This window comes from Ambystoma mexicanum, chromosome 7q, assembly GCF_040938575.1.
Source record: "Ambystoma mexicanum isolate Mex_15411 chromosome 7q, UKY_AmexF1_1, whole genome shotgun sequence".
Taxonomy (NCBI): domain Eukaryota; kingdom Metazoa; phylum Chordata; class Amphibia; order Caudata; family Ambystomatidae; genus Ambystoma; species Ambystoma mexicanum.
This window is the reverse complement of record NC_090941.1, coordinates 1,030,913,971-1,030,931,432: the sequence shown is the minus strand read 5'-3', so window position 1 is coordinate 1,030,931,432 and position 17,462 is coordinate 1,030,913,971.

Below are 17,462 nucleotides of genomic sequence, written 5' to 3'. Positions count from 1 at the left end.
CACCTTCAACCAAAATCTTATATTGTGGAATACGCAGTAATTTAACACCTGGTTTCAATACAATTTTAACTGGTTCAATTTGTAAAATGCCAACGTCATTGTCATTAACTGCCCATAGACATGTCGGAACCTTATTCAGTTTGGGTGGTGAAGGTCTAGACAAAAATTGTGGAACGGAAGTTTGTTAAGGCGAAATCGTTAAATACACTCCATCCGGAGAACAGTAAATTACAACATTCAATTCTTTCAACAAATTCAATCCGAACAAATTTTTGCAACAATTTGTCATCACAAGAAATGGACATGAATCAGTAAATGGCTCCAGTGAAATTGGTACCGGCTGAGAGACCGGACTAACCACTGGCATACCAGAAAACCCTACAGAAATGTTGTTCTGCCCTGACAGTGGAATATCTGGAACCCGTGAATGATCAATGGAACACTTTTGTGCTCCTGTATCTATCAAAAATAGATGCTCCCTATTCCCCACCTTCATTTCAACGTAGGGCCCTTTCTGATCGACGGGAATAGGTACTGGTTCCAGACTCTGCTTTGGGCTATCCTAGCAGAAAAGTATATCATCAAATGCAAGATCCTCAGAAAAATAAACAGTCGAAGGATTATCGAAAATGTTCCCACTATTAACACAATTTTGCTGACTATCCTGTGAAGATGACTGTTGATTCTGAGCGAACTGACTTCTACCAGGAACCCCTGTCCCCTGTCCCAGGACGGCCTCTGGATCGTCTACCCATGGTACCATATGTGTTATTTGATCTCTGCTGAAGGATCGGGCATTGTGCTTGCCAATGACCTTCCTGTCTACAATAGGCATATTGGTTCACGTGTATAGGACCCAGTTGCACATCACTCTGGGGTGTAAATTTGCCTCTAGACTGTGTATTCCCACCTCTGGCTCCTCTAGCAATCTACTGCAACAGTACCCTAGTTTTCACGTCTCCCTTCTTCTTTTCCACTCTTCCCTTCGCTGAATTTAACTTTATTTTCATAGTACTGAGCCATATGTAATACTTCAGATTGTAATTTTGCTTGCCAAGCTCTTTCAGAAGTCATTATCTGTGATTGAATTTCAGGCAATAATCTGTGTACAAACTTGTCTACAAATAGTCTTTTTCCAGACTCTGTACTCAAATCCTGACCACTAAAGTCTGAAAATACGTGTTCAAATCTATTAAAATACTCAGTGGCACCCTCTGACTTCAATTGTACGCAAGCTGTAAGCTTGTCCCATATGATTCTTTTCTCGGGAACCAGAGTTTTTAATTTAGCTACTATTCTGTCTGGCAACATCAATATCACTTGTGGCGATTTCTCACCAGCATTCCTTTTCCCATCTATCCGTACCAAGTTATCCCATGTATCACCCATTCCTGCCTGATCGTCTACAGTTCTAATCTGCATCCATACATCAGCATGAAGGATCACAGGGAACAATAAATCAATATAACCCAATGTAAAAACTGATGAATGCAAGACAGATTCAATTTCTTTAGAAAAACCTGTGGAATTCTTCCTAATATCTGGAATCGTTTGTCTAATGGTATTCACTTCCAGCCTAGAAAATGGGACATGGACAAACTGAGAAACATAATGTGCTTCAACAGTAGGAGCAGGCGTTCCTGCTGCACCATTAGCTGGAATTTCTACTTTCGGAACAAATGTCGGAGTAACCTCCCTCATCGGCAATTGTGAAGTAGGCAAATCTGAACGTTTACAAAGCAACAAGGCTTAATCAAGTGACAAAGTAGTCAAAGCAGTATCAAGCGAAAATGCTCTCTTATAAATGACCATCAAATCTGCGGGCCAACAAATCTTTCTTTTCATAAACTCATCTTGTAGATACTCTACCATCACCTGTAACACTTTCTTTTGCAATGCCGGAGCATACTGACTAAACGTGTCATGTACTTCAATGAGAGAAATTGAAACATTCGAAATCCATCTAAGAGCGTCTCTTGTGCAAATGCGAATTTCTTCACTCATTGGTTTCAATGGAGGAAGAAATCATTTCTACACATATGAGGCTTCCAGTCTATTAATTCATCATTCTGTAACCGATCTAGCTCCCTTTTAAACTCAAATACCTTGTCAACATGCTCATGTACTTTCTCTGCAGTGTCCCTTGAGCAAGCAAGGGCATTCAAATCCCTCAACTCCTGTGGGACATTCATGTCTGTCAAATCACTCCAAATATCAGCCAAATGTATTCCCATCCCTTCTATCAAAATAGTCTGTTCGGGAATACTTTCTTGGACAGAAATCGCAACTAAAACAGCTGATTCTTCACCCTCTTCTATATATTTTTTAGCCCAGGTGTACACTTCTCTTTCTATAGCTTTAAATACTGTACCACAAGTCACTATTCTTGAATCAGCTCCTGCCCCTTCAACCTCTACAAGTGGAGCAGAACCACTTGGAAAAGAAAGTTCAGACAAATCGTGTTCAACAGGTAGCGGAGACACTACCACTGGTGGTGGAGACGGAATTAAGGGAACGACAACTGTCGGTAAGGGTGGAGGTGCAGGATGAACAACAACAGCAGGAAGAGGAGCAACACCAGGAAGAGGAACAATAGCAGGAGGAGGAGGAACTACAACGGGAGGAGGCGCAACAGCGGGTGGAGGCACATAAGGAGGAGGAACAGTTGCAACAGTTCTACGTTCATTCAACAGTTTATTAATTAGTTCATCTGATGTATGAAAATCCTGAGACGGATATATCTTCTGTATATCGAGTGAAAAAGCCCTTTCCATGCTTCAAATAGATTATGACTGTTTCTGTTGATCATACAATAGTGCTTTTTCAGCATTAGTCATGTGCCTACGTGCATGCTTTTCTTTACTTCTGAGTTGCTGCATAGCTTACTTTCACCAATCTTTAATTACATCAAATGCTGCAGACCTAGCCTTTTTCTTCAACAATATATATTCTAAATACTCTAGGCGGGCAATCTCAAAACTACCACGAACTGGCCACTGAAGTTCGGAAACATGTCTAGTTTGTCTGTGCCAAATATCATTAAATACAACACTATTTGGGCCGTACTTACAGTACATTAAACAAGCCGGCGACCCAACGGGTGGCACCGGTTGGCCTTGTCCCAAAGATTGTCCATCTCTGCGGAATAATACCCTGAAACAGTATGACAATTTCCCAGTCATGTCAGATTACTGGTGTTACCTGGCGTTGTTTGTACTTGCAAGTGCAAAACTGCAATCAATATCAGGATTCTTAGGAATCGGGGCACAACTCACCTGATTTCTAATTCTAAGGAGGTCCGATTGGATTACAAAGGATCGTCGTGGCCGGCGATTTCAGCAAAAACACCTGCCTCGATATGGGGACCCTCATCAAGATGTCCTCTCGAACTGCTTGCTCACTGTCCAGGGATCGGATCATGCAGAAATGTCGAGGTGTCGCGTCTCATACAAGGGGCCCCTTCACTCTCTGATCCCGGTCCGATAGCCGCGTCTCCTTATCCAGCGAGATGACATCAATCGTGAGGGTCCCTATTTGGGCGCCATCTGAAAGACCAAAGGAAATATCGAGGGTTAGTACCACCAAAATGAAATACGCCAATCACAAGCTCAGAGTTACAAGTATACTTTTTAATCAAAGTACAGATAGCTATCTGCCTCTCAAGCGCCTCGCAGTGTGTACCAGAAGACACCGTGAGGGGAGAGAGTGCTAGACATCATGAAGCATGCATTATTTATACACAGTCTCGGTCATTGTCCAGCCCTTCTCCAAACTAATAAGTTACAAAAAGTGTTCATGCCCAGGTTACATGACAAATACAGCAAACATTTTTCTAAGTACTTCAAATGTTTTCCCTGTCTACAACATACAATAGTTACAACTTTGTTCTGTCTGGTCATGTTGGTTTTTCCTTATTTTCGAGCTTAGAGTAAGTCCAATTTCAAGAAACGAAAACAATGGGTTTCTACAAAGGCACACAGTTTTAGTTGTTCAGCATTCAGTTCCACTGTTTGAGTGCGGATGAAGCTATTGGTGCGGACAACACCTAAATTGCAGGTTCACTTTGGCTCCAAGGTCTCTTAGCACAAGACAAACATTCTGCTCTCAGCAGCCTCAATGTTGACATAGTTCAAAGTTCATTTTGCTCTGCTGCAGCCAAAAACACAGTTTAACATTTTAGGACAGAAAGCAGGAGTTAGAATCAAAATGGCGGATGGTTCTAAGATGGCGACAAAGTCAACTCTATTCAGGTCTGTTTAAACGCAGTTTTCAGTACAAATGTGAAGGAGCTTAGGCCAGTATTCATTATCAGACGGTATTATGCGAATATGGTTTGACAATAATATTAAAAGCAGTCACTGTATCCTTTTTTATATTACAAACAGTCATCTTAATCCCTTTTAAAGAGTCTGGGGCCCCTTCTGGACATCCTTCAGGCTTCCCTAGGGGAGCCATTCCTCCCCCCCCCAATTTGAAGACCACTCTATAAATGGGACAGCTTATCAGAACCATTGCATTGATTGCTCTTTGCCACTCATCATTTCCTCTGTGCATTAGGATATGTCAAAGAGTTCAGTGAACGATTGCGGCACTCTGTGAGTAAATTGCCAGTTTCCAAGATCATGGTTGTACAATGTTATACTATTTGAGATGGAAACATACCTGAAGTCAGACATCTAAACATGTGGTGAAAGCATAAATCTGCCCTGGACAGGCATGGAGGGAGACATTCCTCTTTCCGCTAGCCCAGTAGTCGATGCTTCTCCTAAATTTGTGACAGAATAAAATGCTAGCCTTGCTATCTGAGCAACAGGTGGCAGGGGAAGACTTCACCTGGCTGGGAGATTGTATATCAATTTGCGGTCCCAAAGCTCAGCTTCAAAATTTGGGGGTCTAAAACACTGATCAGCCTGCTACAACCTTTCACAAACCCTATTAAGCATGCAGAGACAAGGGTGGGAGTTTTGCAATATCTGACTGCTTTTTTAACGTAATTCCACTGAATAAAACCATCCTCGCCTGCCCCCGAGGCCTACAACATGGGCGTTTGGACACGGCCATCCACTCTGGCACTAATGTTTCCTGCAAAGCTCCTGAATGTGTGCTCAAACTATCCCAGAGATTCAGTGCAAATCTCCCTGTTGTTTTCATCAAATGTCCATAATGTTCTAAGACAACTATCTATCTAATGTTTCGTGCAAATGTCCCCAGTAATTTCTACAAATCTCCCTGAGGCTCCCGGCAAATCGTCCTCTTGTGCACACAGTCTTGCCGCGCTCGGTGCCTAATTCCATAGCAAGACCACTGGCTTCCTATTATGCATCACTCTTCTTTGCTCATCAAACAGCAGTAAAGAAATAAAAATGTTTTAAAACACTTACAATATTTTTAAAAACATGAATCAAAAAAATGTGACACTTTGAGAGTGCACCCCAGTCCGAGGTGGCAACCATTCTTTCATCAACCAATGAGGGTGGAGCTCCCCTATAAAGCCCTGTCCAGGGAGTCCCTTGTCCTCTTCTTTGCTGCTCATCACAGCAGATAAGTTCTTTTTACTGTAACAAGCATTGTTTGGTTACAAATTGTGGTATTATAATGTATCTTTAAATGCAGTTTACGGTGTCTGTCCATGCACGTAACTTTGTTTCCCGCAATTGTTGATTTCGTCCCGGGCACGCGTTCACCCGGGCACGTTTGGTTTATTAAAGCTCTCACGTCACGGTGGGGGCGCGCGCTGCCTGTGCTTGCGAGCGCCTGTGGCGTCATTGCTTCCCAGCAGCAGACGTTCCAGCACGCTTGTAAGCAGCGTGTGTGCTCCGGCCGTGGCACGTGTTCATCACAGTTGTTGCCACATTTGGCAAGGGCCTGCCTGTGTGCATGAGTGCCGCAAGGGGCCCCGTGCGCTCGGCAGGGGTTTATCAAGCCCTGGGATGCATTGTCACTGGCCTGCTCGGCCCTTTCCTCTCGCAGTGGAAGCGTGGCTGTGACCTGCTGAGTCGTGAGAAGCCTCTGCTCGAGGGGTTCTTTAGGAACCGTTCTTAATACTTTCTAGTTGTTTCCATGGGCATTAAGGGGCTATGTCAGGTACTAGAGGTTCTGGGGACCTGGGGGTTGTTAATAGTCTTTTAGTTGAGGTTGGTAGTTCCTCTGAAGAGGGTGTTCCTAGTAGACAGGTACAGCTGGGTGCCAGGCTACTTCTACGCACTTACTCTATCAGAATTGTCCCTGGACCTAGTATGATAGCAACGTTGTCTGTCTCCTACCCTCTCCCTTACATGTTTCCCCCACCCTCCAGCACTATCTGAAATGTTGTCAGGCCTAGTACAGATAGGCGCTTGTTTTGTTCCTCCCACCCTTTCTACACCCCTCTTGTTTTTCTCCGGCTCTACCAGAAATGTCAGGCCTAGTACGGTAGTCGCTTGTCTGTTTCCATTTTCTTCCCACTCTCCCTTTCCCTTCCTTATCTATCTCTGAGCTCTTGCACTATCTGAAATGTCGTCAGGCCGAGTATGATAGTTAATTTCACATCCTTACTGTTCATGGTCTGTAAGAATGTCATTGTATATTCCCTTGTTCCCTCCCTTGCCTTGAAGCGCTTTGAAACACATTGTGTATAGGCGCTATATAAATAAACTATCATATATCAGGAAGCTAGTATGGTTATATGTAGAATGGTCCAGGAATCCATAGACTGAGCACTTTGGGATCTTAATACCACTTTGGCTTTGGCTTTTGACCAGCTTATTGCGGTCATTGCAGACTACTGTGCAGGTAATCCTGCTGCACCAGAAGGCATCTCAGGGGTTAAGGCTCGTCCTCAGGGGAAGTGCGTGGCTTAGACCATGCACTTGGATGAGGGGATTGGTGCTTGTGTGCCTAAAGATAATCATGTTTCCCGGTCCTGGACTAAAGACAGAGGTACTCCTTCCTCCTCCTCCACATCCTCAGAAGGGTACAGTCCAAAAATGAAGGGGGTTAAATGGAGGGAGATTAAAAAAGAGCAGGGGGTGCTCAAAGATATAATGGTTAAGCCCTTTTTTCCACCCTGGCAGTATTCAGGTTCCGCGTCTGGCCTAGAGGCGTCCGTCTGAGTCGCCAGGAGCTTTCGTGAGGCATTGTGTTAGGAAGGCTATGGAGAAGGAGGCTTGCAGTAAGCTCAAGGCGGAGTGCCCGCAACCCTCTCTCCCAGATAAGGTGGCTGCTACCCCACAGGTGGACTATTCTATGATGTTTCTGCATACCAAAAAGGGGAAGGATCCTCGGAAGGGCATAGATAATGTTGGAAGAGAGCGTCGCTTTGGAAACTCCCCTTGATATGAGAATCCGCAGGGCCTGGATTCAGAACTGTGTCTGCCTCCTAAGCAATGCTAATACTGCCTTGTCCAATGAGCGCAGGAGGGCGTTGCTTATGCATCTGAATCCTAAATTAGTGGAAATGGCTCCTTCTGAGGCAGGTCCTAGGGCACAGGGGTTGTTGTTTGGGGACAGGTTTGTCAAGGGATTGCCCACACATTTACAACCTTGGATAAGGTTCAGACCAATATCGAGAAAGCTTTGTTGCCTGGTGCTTTTTCCAGGGCTGGAAGAGGTAGAGCCTGCTCCTCTCGCCGTCCCTTTCAGGGCTCGGCACGCCATGCGCAATTTGTCACCAGAGGCATGCAAGCATGGTCATTTGCAGCCCGAGGCACTGCAGATGTGTTTTTTCTCCAGCGAGGAACCCAGTGGAGAGGTCACTTTCCGAGAGGGGCAGGCTGAACCAGATCTGGAGCAGGGTAGCAGTTTATGTTTAAGAGTTTCTTTCCAAGGGGAGCTTAGGGGAAGGCTGGCTTGTTTTCTTTCCAATTGGTCTACTCTAACTACAGATGCATGGGTTCTGCAGACAGTGTCTGGGTTCCACGTGGAGTTTTTTCCCTTCCCTGTCAGGAGGTTCTTCCTTGTCCGCTAGTTTTCATTCCGGAGGAACCAGACCTAGTGGACCAGGAAGTGCAATATCTCATTTACAAGAGTGCTGTAGTTCCTACCTCGCATCTTCACTTTCCCCTCCTCAACTCGATTTTCCTCGTGCCGAAAACAAGATGGGGGGGTCTGCCCAATGATAAACTTCAAAGACCTCAATATGTTTGAGTTGTATCGCCATTTCAAGATGGAGGGGATTCATCTTTCAGGGATTCTCTCCTCCCGGGGGATTGGATGTGCCAAATCAATCTCAACGACACCTATTTGTTCATTCCGGTTTATCCTCCCCTTCAGGAGTACCTACAGTTTCAGTGGCAAGGTTGCTGTTGGCAATTCGCCTTCCTCCCATTCGGTCTCGTCCACGGCTCTGTGGTACTTCACAAACCTTTTGTGCCCAGTAATGGCTTTCTTGCGGGCAAAGGAGTGAGAATAATAACTTACTTAGACATCATTCTTCTGCTAGCTCAACAACGGGAGTTGCTGCAAGGTCATCTCCGGTTGGCAATTTCTCTCCTGTGGAATTTGGGGTTTGTCATCAACCTGGACAAATCAGCACTCATGTCTTCATGATGCATCCAATTCCTGGGCCTCGTTATCGATTCTCAGCTGTGTCAGCTCCTTTTGCCCCGAAAGAGAATTCAGGGTATTCACAGTCAGATCAAGTCTCTGTTGAAGAAAGGATTTCCCTCCCTCTGGGTTCTAGCGAGGGTCATCGGAATGTAGTCAGCCTCTATTCAGGCAATTTTTCTGGGTCTGTTGCATTACTGTGCTCAGTCAGAGATCGGTCATCGAAAAAAGGGTGCCCCATACTCGCAGGTGGTGAGACTTTCCCTGGAATACTCAGAGACGCTTCAGTGGTGGCCCCAGCACATCGAAGTCTGGAACGGGAGAGCTATTTTTGGTTTTACTCTGGATATGGTGTTAGAGTCAGACGCCAGTCTGTCGGGCTGGGGGGTGAGGAAACAATATGTTTCTATGAGAAGAAAGTGGTCTGTTCAGGAGAAGTCACTTCATTTAAATTGTCTCGAGCTTCTGGTGGGTTCCTTTGCTGTGAAGAGTTGGATCAATGGCAAAGTGAATTGTTGTATTCTCCTGAGAATGGACATCTCAGCGGTATGGTACATCAACAAGCTGGGGGGAACGCAGTCCAAAGGTCGGGTGGATTTGACCCAGGAATCTGGGCATTAATGTCTCAACAGGGGAATAATGCTACAGGCAGAGTAGTGAACACGGTAGTGGATTGGAATTCCATGTTTTTCCGGGATGGACGCGATTGGAAGCTAAATGCAGAGATGTTTCATCTTCTGTCGGGGGTTTGGTGTCCATTCCTCATTGACCTATTTGCCTCTCGCCTTAATTGCCAAGAGCCTAATTTCTTGAGTTGCATCCGGATCCAGAGGCATTGGCGGTAAGAATGTAGGTAAGAATGGAGGACCGCAAAGTTTATGCATTTCCCCCGTTCTCTCTCATTCCTCAAGAGCTCCTTCAGGTGCGCAGGTGGCAACGGTCACTCATCGCTTTGAAGATTTCTGCGATTCCCAGGTCTGTCGGGAGACACTTACCAAGTTCTCAGAGACTCCTACTCTTCTGCATGGGCAAGCTGGGTGGGCTGGTGCATGCACATTGGTGTCAATCCCGTTTTTGCCCCTCCTGTAGAGCTGGTCAATTTCTTGGTGATGTTGTTCAAGGAGGGAAAGACTTATAGACCAGTTAATAATTTCCGGTCTGCGAACTCGGTGGGATATGTCCTAGTTAAAGGGGAGCGAGTGGGAACGCATTTCCTGGACAAGAAGGTGTTGCGGTGCATTAGAATTAAGGTCTCTCCTAAGGGTAAGTATTCTGCTTTTGCAGATGATAATTTTGTTTTCCACTCATTTCAATGTTGGCCCAGCAGCAAGGCTTTGTCTTGCCAGCAACTGTCTGCCACTTTAACTATGTTGTTGTGTCTAATTTCTATCAAGTATTAGATGTGGACAATAAGATGCATTCTGCAGATGGTGTAATGTACTTTGTCACTCCCAGAACCAAGAGTTTCACCACCTCGGTTTATTATCCTCCTTTTCAGGAGGATCAGGCATTATGTGGGGTGAACTGCTTGCAATGTTATGAGCGCATGACTTCTGTTTACCAACCTCCTTCTACCTCTCATCCGCCCATGTCCATCAGGAAGCCCTTGGGGTAGTTTCTTTTGCCACTTTAGTGTGCTGGGTGCGTTGGGTAATGAAAGCGGGGGTGGATGCCTATATTTTCACAGCCCATTCAGAAAGGGGGGCTATGGCATCTGAGTCCGTTTTCCTTGGGGGTAATCTACAAGATATCCTGAAAAGCAGCTGATTGATCCAGGGAGTCTACTTTTAAGACTTTTTATCATAAAAAGGTTCAACATGTCGCTAATGTGGCAGTGCAAGAGCTTTGAACTTGCATAATACAAAGCATCTGGTCTCGCTATAGAATGGCTGACCCCCCACACTGGCGTGAGTGGGGGTCTAGATTCTATTTATTTATTTAGTCATTTGTAAAGCGCACATAACCCGGAGGCATCTAGGCGCTATTAACTTACGAATTTGGTTACAGTAGGTGCTTCAAGTTGCATAGGTTACAGTCATTACAGTCATTGCATATGTTACAAATTACATCATGTAGTTACATTGGTACAATAAGTACAGTAGTTACAGACAGTCATTGATTCAGGAGCGTGCAAGTTGGACTAAAGTGGGTACCTGCTGGAAGACATAAAAGATCCCATAGGTGAACTGTAGGCTACCTGCGAGACCACCACCTTGAGTTAAGGGAGGTCTTGGGTGAACAGCCAGGTTTTAAGGCCTTTGCGGAATGACCATTAAGATAAATGTTATTTCTTGTTCTGTTATGACGATGTAATCCAACAGTGGCTTGTTTAAATAACGTTCTCCCAATCAGGAGTACTGTACCATGTCAGTGTCTGTGTCAGTTTCAAAGCTGGGACCGCACAGTTATCTTTCTTTTCATGTAGCACAGCCTGTCTCTGTACAGGGTTGCTAGATTTGGCTATTTCCCTTATGTGAGTATCAAGGTTTTGGGCTACTTAATGTGCAATTCTTTCAATATGAAATCCCCACGCCTGCAATGCAGGATGGCCACGCTGTTGTCAGGATTCTATAAGGGTTATAACGGACCCGCTTTGAAGCACCTACCTTTTCCAATCGCCAACAGCTGCGTGCTCATCAATTTCTAAGCGTCACTCCAACGCATGAAGATGCAAATTAAATGGGCCATTGACAGAATTACAGAAATAAAAAAGGGGGCTACTGCACTGTTCAGCCTTCACGCATCTGAGAGCAATGCCTTGGAGCTGTGCTCAGCAGCTGGACCCCCTCCCCCCACCAGGCACCCTAAGGGCTGTTTACGCCGAACCCTGACCTGGTTAGATGGGAAAGCCTGTAATGGAGAGAAGGAGGAGAGACTAACATAGAGGACGGCATTGATTGCAAGAGTGGTTTACAATATGAGCAAAACCGTAGTTATGGCGTGAAAGAAACGTTTGATTGGTCATAACTCCGAAGACTGATGTTCTGGAACATGTCGGTGACTCACATCTCACTTTTTGTCCAGGCAGGTTGTTGGGAGGCAGATGTATATTCACCCATAGCTTCTGCTGCGCCCCCGATCAAGTATTGCACAGGTGAGAAACGTTACTCACTAAGACAACGATACTGCCCTTTTCCTGTTCAGGTAAAACAAGGCATAGGGCGTCATCCCGAGTTAGTCGGTATCCCGGCGGTATTACCGCTGGGATCCCGCCCATGTTAATAGCATTACTGCCAACTGGTCCGGCGCTATTAGCGCCGGATCAAGGGATGGGTGGTAATGGGAATTCCCCATTCCCAAGTGGGTCCATTGGGCCCAATGGGGTGTTTTTGGCGCAATTAGCGCGCTTATAGTGCTGCGTTAATTGCCCCCAAAAATGGCCGTTAAGTTGGCACATTTACCCCCAGCTTATGACTGGGGATAAATGCTGCCAGACTGGTGATTGGGCGGAAGGTTAAATGCAGTGATAATAGCGTTACCGCTGCATTTAAGGGCTACCGCCCAACTCGTGATGAGGCCCATAGAGACAATCTAAGCTTACAATGACAAACGCAGTCTTGTTAACATTGCACCAAGTAACGGCCCTGCATTAGACACAAAGCAAATATGCACGCCACACGAGGAACATGCACATTAAGTCAAATATGCACTTATACTGCACACCCAAGTCCACCTCGGCAATAGAACCTTTGTCCTCCACTGCGTGTGACTCCTGCACATATGAGTTGCACCCACTCAGCATGGCCATCTTTGTATTTTGCTAGTCACAACACCACCAGTAAGCCACCTTTTTGGAAGTTAATGACGCATCAGTTGCACACTTCTACACCTGCGTCACTTGTCTAGTCCTTGTGTTACACGCATGGCTAACACTTACATTTTTTATATAGGACATTTGTTTCCTACGGATCTAAACGTAATCTCCAGTGACTATCCAGAGGAGACACACGCCATCTGTTATCTGGGACGCAGTGTTTCGTGACTGGCTCCGAAGATTAAGGCCCTCATTACGACCCTTGCGGAAATCGGAAAACGATGGCGGAAATGCAATACCGCCATCGAATAGCGCTCGGTGCGACTATGACCCGTCACCGCAAAGTACGAAGCCATTAGCGACACCGTAGTGAACGCCAACGCTAACTGCACCAAGCACGCGCGCGCGCGCCATGCGAAACCGCAAACACCACCATGGCGCAACGGTACGCCAATTCCGACCCTAGCGGACATGTACCTAACGCCATCAGGCATGGCGTAATGTACCATTCCGCCATGGTGAGAAGTACGGCATCGCGAATCAACCGTAAACGGCCCCACTGAGTGCCTGTACACCGCTTCCTGCCCACAAAGTACAACTCCCCGTAGGTGCAATGAAGCCACAATGCAACCATTGAAATGTACAAGTCACCCATGCATGGCAACGAACAAAAGAAACACAAGAGGGGCCAATGGGAGCTGCAGGGCACAGATGGCACGAACACAGAAGCCATCCCAATGGACATGACCACAGTCCCCCACCAAGAAACGCACGCAAACACAGGCACCTGTGACCAGCCATATTCCGAGAATCACATCATTCCACCAGTCCACCTGGCTGACCGGCATCTGTTACACAAAACCCAATCCCCCGCCCCTGAGCATGACAACATTCAAACTGTCATATTGGCAGCCCCCATCCCTGACCTCACGGGCTTAGTAGGCAAACGCGCCCAGTACAGTACCACGCAACTAAACTCCGAAGCTGGAACCCAATGCAGATCTCCTCACAATACATCGCCCCCCAAATAGGCATATGCCACATCACTTGCAAAGAAAAACGCTACACGGGCCAAATCAGAATAGAAATTTAATGCACATCAAAGTCACCAAGCCCATACAGCCATCAGGCCATGAACTCCTAAACACCAATCACCATTGTGGGCTGCATCCGCAAGAAATGACCAGCCACTACTTGTGTGTCGTCCTGTTCCCTCATGGTACACAGAGCCACATTCACGTACGAAAAGGCAACATGGAAGCGCACAGAACCGCAGGGCCGTCCCAATGGGGAGGCACTAGTCCAGCCGAAAGGCCGAAATGTTGCTCCGAGCCACCAGTACAGCGTAAGGGCATGTGGGCCATTGGCGATCGTCCCATAAGATCGTAATGCTGCTCCACTGATTAACACGAAGCAGCAGGTGTCGGGAGTAAAACCCATCTGCAGGAGTGGCATACAGATGGCAGTGGCAAAAGGGGAGGAGATACCTGTCAACCAAAAGAAAAGAAAAAGAACAGAATGGCCATCAGAACTACATTCCAACAACTCACTTCAATGATCACACGAAATCCACAGCCATATGCATGCTAGCCCACTCCAAAGGATCATCACCACCCCAAAACCACTTGCGACTCCTAACCATCTATATCGAGGTGCAAACACCATCACAAACGAGTGTACCTGTGCATGCGTCTGTCAAAACAGAATCCATCAGATGGGAATGTTAATGTGCATGGACACAAGTGTCTGAGGGCGTGTCGAGACAGGGAGGGCTCAACAAGGCCAGATAGACGATGGTCCCACCATGGCAGCCCTGCATCACATAGCGTAGGGGAGGCGGATAGATCCCAAGAAGCCCTGTACATGGCAAACTCTGTATCAAATCACCTGCCCATGCATCCATTCATCATTCCCTCATCCCGGAATCAAAACGCCTGAATAATTACTCACATAACATTAGAAACATCCATTGAGTCTGTGCGTTATGCAGCCTGCAAAATCCACAGTGCCCCAGCCCGTAATTCCAGTGTTGTGAAGTAACATGTATCTGGGAACGGCCGGCCTCATCGCCCACGTAGCAATTGCGCATCCCAAACTATTCATATCAATCATTGCTTCCTCGCCATGGGCCCTGTCTCAAGGACATTGAACAACAGAACGTTATATTTGCAGTCAGACCTGTGGGCATCTCCTCGCCGCTAGCTGGAAACCGAAAGCGCCGCCCTTGGAATTCCACATTTGCAACATCACGCCGAAAAGGCATCTGTGGCCGTTTGAAATCACTAATTATTCCATCGAGTGCGGCTGTGTGTGAAAATGTCAACTGCCTTCACCCACAAATGGGACGCCCCGCCCGTCATTGCAACTCGGTAAAGTGATGCATGAGGGCCCACCGTTACTCGAGTACTACTTTCCACTGACCCTTCACAAGTCTGTTCGCGACTGCACAGATAGTATGTGCAACAATGGGACCACAGCAGAATGAACATGTCAACCAATGTTACACGGCCATCGGGTACAAATACATGATTGCAATAGCAAGATGCCATTCCCAGATTTGCAGCGTTGTGCGCGGGACGTGCTCGGCCAAAGGGGAGAGCAGCTTGCACAGGTGGAATTAATCACCACAGGTGGAGGCCATACAGCCTGAAAACACATGAATTGCACAGCCAGTCTCCTCCCACAACCACACCGAAATGCTACCGGCAGGACTCGCGATGTTGGCCCTGGGGGACCTGATAGCACTGCAACTACTCCAACTCCAAGAAGAAGACGAACACCAACTGCACCCGGCCGCACGAAGGAGACGCAGGAGGAGGAGGAGGGCAAGGCAGGGCCAGCAAGGGCCGCCAGCACAGCCACTACCACCACGCAGGCAGCCCGCAATCCCACGCCTCCGAGCACATCCGTTCAACCTCACTGATGAGCAGATCCACACCCTCTACCGTCTGGACCGGGACACCATAGCCGCCATTGTGGACATGACACAGGCTGACCTTGTCAGCATGATAGATAGCCCAACCGCCATCCCACCCCTACTGAAGGTGGTGTCTGTACTCCACTTCCTGGCCACAGGCACCTACCAGCACACAGTCGGACAGTTGCATGGCATTTCTCAGCCACTGTTCTCACGGACACTATTGCAAGTGCTCGATGCCCTCCTGCAGCACGCAGACGACTACATCTCTCTACCACGCTCGGAGCAGGAAATTACCAACACAAAAGTGGGATTCCATGCACTTGGCGGCATACCGGGTTGCATTGGTGCCATCGACTGCACCCATGTGGAATTGGTCGTCCCACATGCAATGGAGGCCCAGTACCGCAACAGAAAACAATTTCATTCCCTGAATGTACAAATGGTGTGTGACTCCAACAGGATCATTACACATTGTTGTGCCCGATTCCCTGGATCTACCCATGATTCTATGGTCTTGAGGAACTCTACAATACCACGCTACATGGAGCGACACGCAGGGAACAGATCCTGGCTACTCGGTGAGTCTCATTACATGCATGATTATGTGGGGAATGTGATTTGGCAATGACCTGGCAGGAAGGGGGGGGTGTGCGTACGTAGCAATGGCATTCCACATCATAGGTTTCTCGTCCACATACAGGTGATGCTGGATATCCACTGAAGAGATGGCTCCTCACACCAGTCCGGAACCCACGGGACCAGCATGAGGAGGACTACAACCATGCCCACTCACGTACCCGTGTAGTCATTGAACAGGCATTCGGCCTACTGAAGACTCGTTTCCGCTGCCTCAGCAGGTCTGGCGGGGCACTCCTGTACCGCCATGAGAAGGTTGCAAAGATGGTGATGGCATGTGTCATGCTCCACAACATGTGCGTACGTAGAAATGTGCCCATGCCCCCTGACGCAGAACTGCAAGCACCTGATGATGGTCATGATGAGGGTGGGGATGTGGCAGCACCTCATGGAGTCTGCGAGGCACCGGAGGCCCGTGACATTCGTCAGCATCTCATTGATGTATGCTTCTAGCACTCACGCCTGGTGGCTGATACATGGACACGGGACTCGTGGCACTGTGCGTGTCTGGGACATGCACAATATGGACTGTACGCCTATGATGGCCTAGTACACAAAAATCAATGTCCACACATCTCATTGGTTGATCGTGCACTTTATATGGCATATGTGATGTCATGTTGAACACCCTATCGACCCGCCACCCAAGTGAGCCCAACACACCCCCTCCACCCTCCTACCTCCCCCCCGAACCCCAGTGTCCAAAGATGCTCATTGTCAGTGGGCTGTCGCTATTGCAAGCCCCCTCTGCGGGTATCAGGGGCACCCCTGCCTGTGGAGCGCAGGTTCCTTCCAGATCTACGTTGGGGGCTGCCCTGGACGGAACTTGCAACGGATGATGTGTCTGCCTGCTCACGTCCATGCATGTCCCTAAGGGTTTGCGAGAGCTCAGTGAGCACACGGCGCACTGCGGCAAGTTCGGCACATACGTCTTTGGACGTCGCATGCAGTTCCCCCCTCAGGCTCTCGGTGCTTCTCTCCATTTGGACTCTCAGGCTCTCGGTGCTACTCTCCATTTGTGCCCTTAGCGTCTCTGTGCCTCTCTCCATTTCTGCCCTAAGTGTCTCAGTTGATGTTTCTATGTCTGCCTTAGTGCCCCCACATTCATCGGCATGGTCCTTGAGGAGCGTGGCCATTTGCTGCTGTTGCACGATTAACTTGTCGAGGGACTGTTGCCTCTGCTGGGCCATGCCCATTTGCGGGGGTGTCACAGAGGGGCTGTTGTCCTCATGTTGCCTTGCCACAGGGCTTGGGGGGGATGGCCAGTCGTTGTCTTGTGGGTGCCCCTGCGTGGTATCCTCATGTTGTACGGGATGGGACAGACAGGGGGATTGGGACAGGTCATGGATGGATCTGACTTCGACATCCCCGTTTTCTGTGTCGGAGCATGCTGCCATCAATGGGGTGTCACCTATGGTGCTGCTGCCACCAGAGGCAGTGCCTTCTGTGGCATCCATTGGGGGGACCTGTGGTGGTGGTGTTGTGGGCATGCTGGCTGCTGGGGTGCCTGTTGATGTTCCCTCCTCTGTGCTGCCACCTGATTTGTGCTGCTGCCGTGTCTTGATGCGTGCAGCTGAGGTGGAGGGTCTCTGGCCGTTGGTCTTGGCCCTCTTTGCAGGTGTGCTGGTA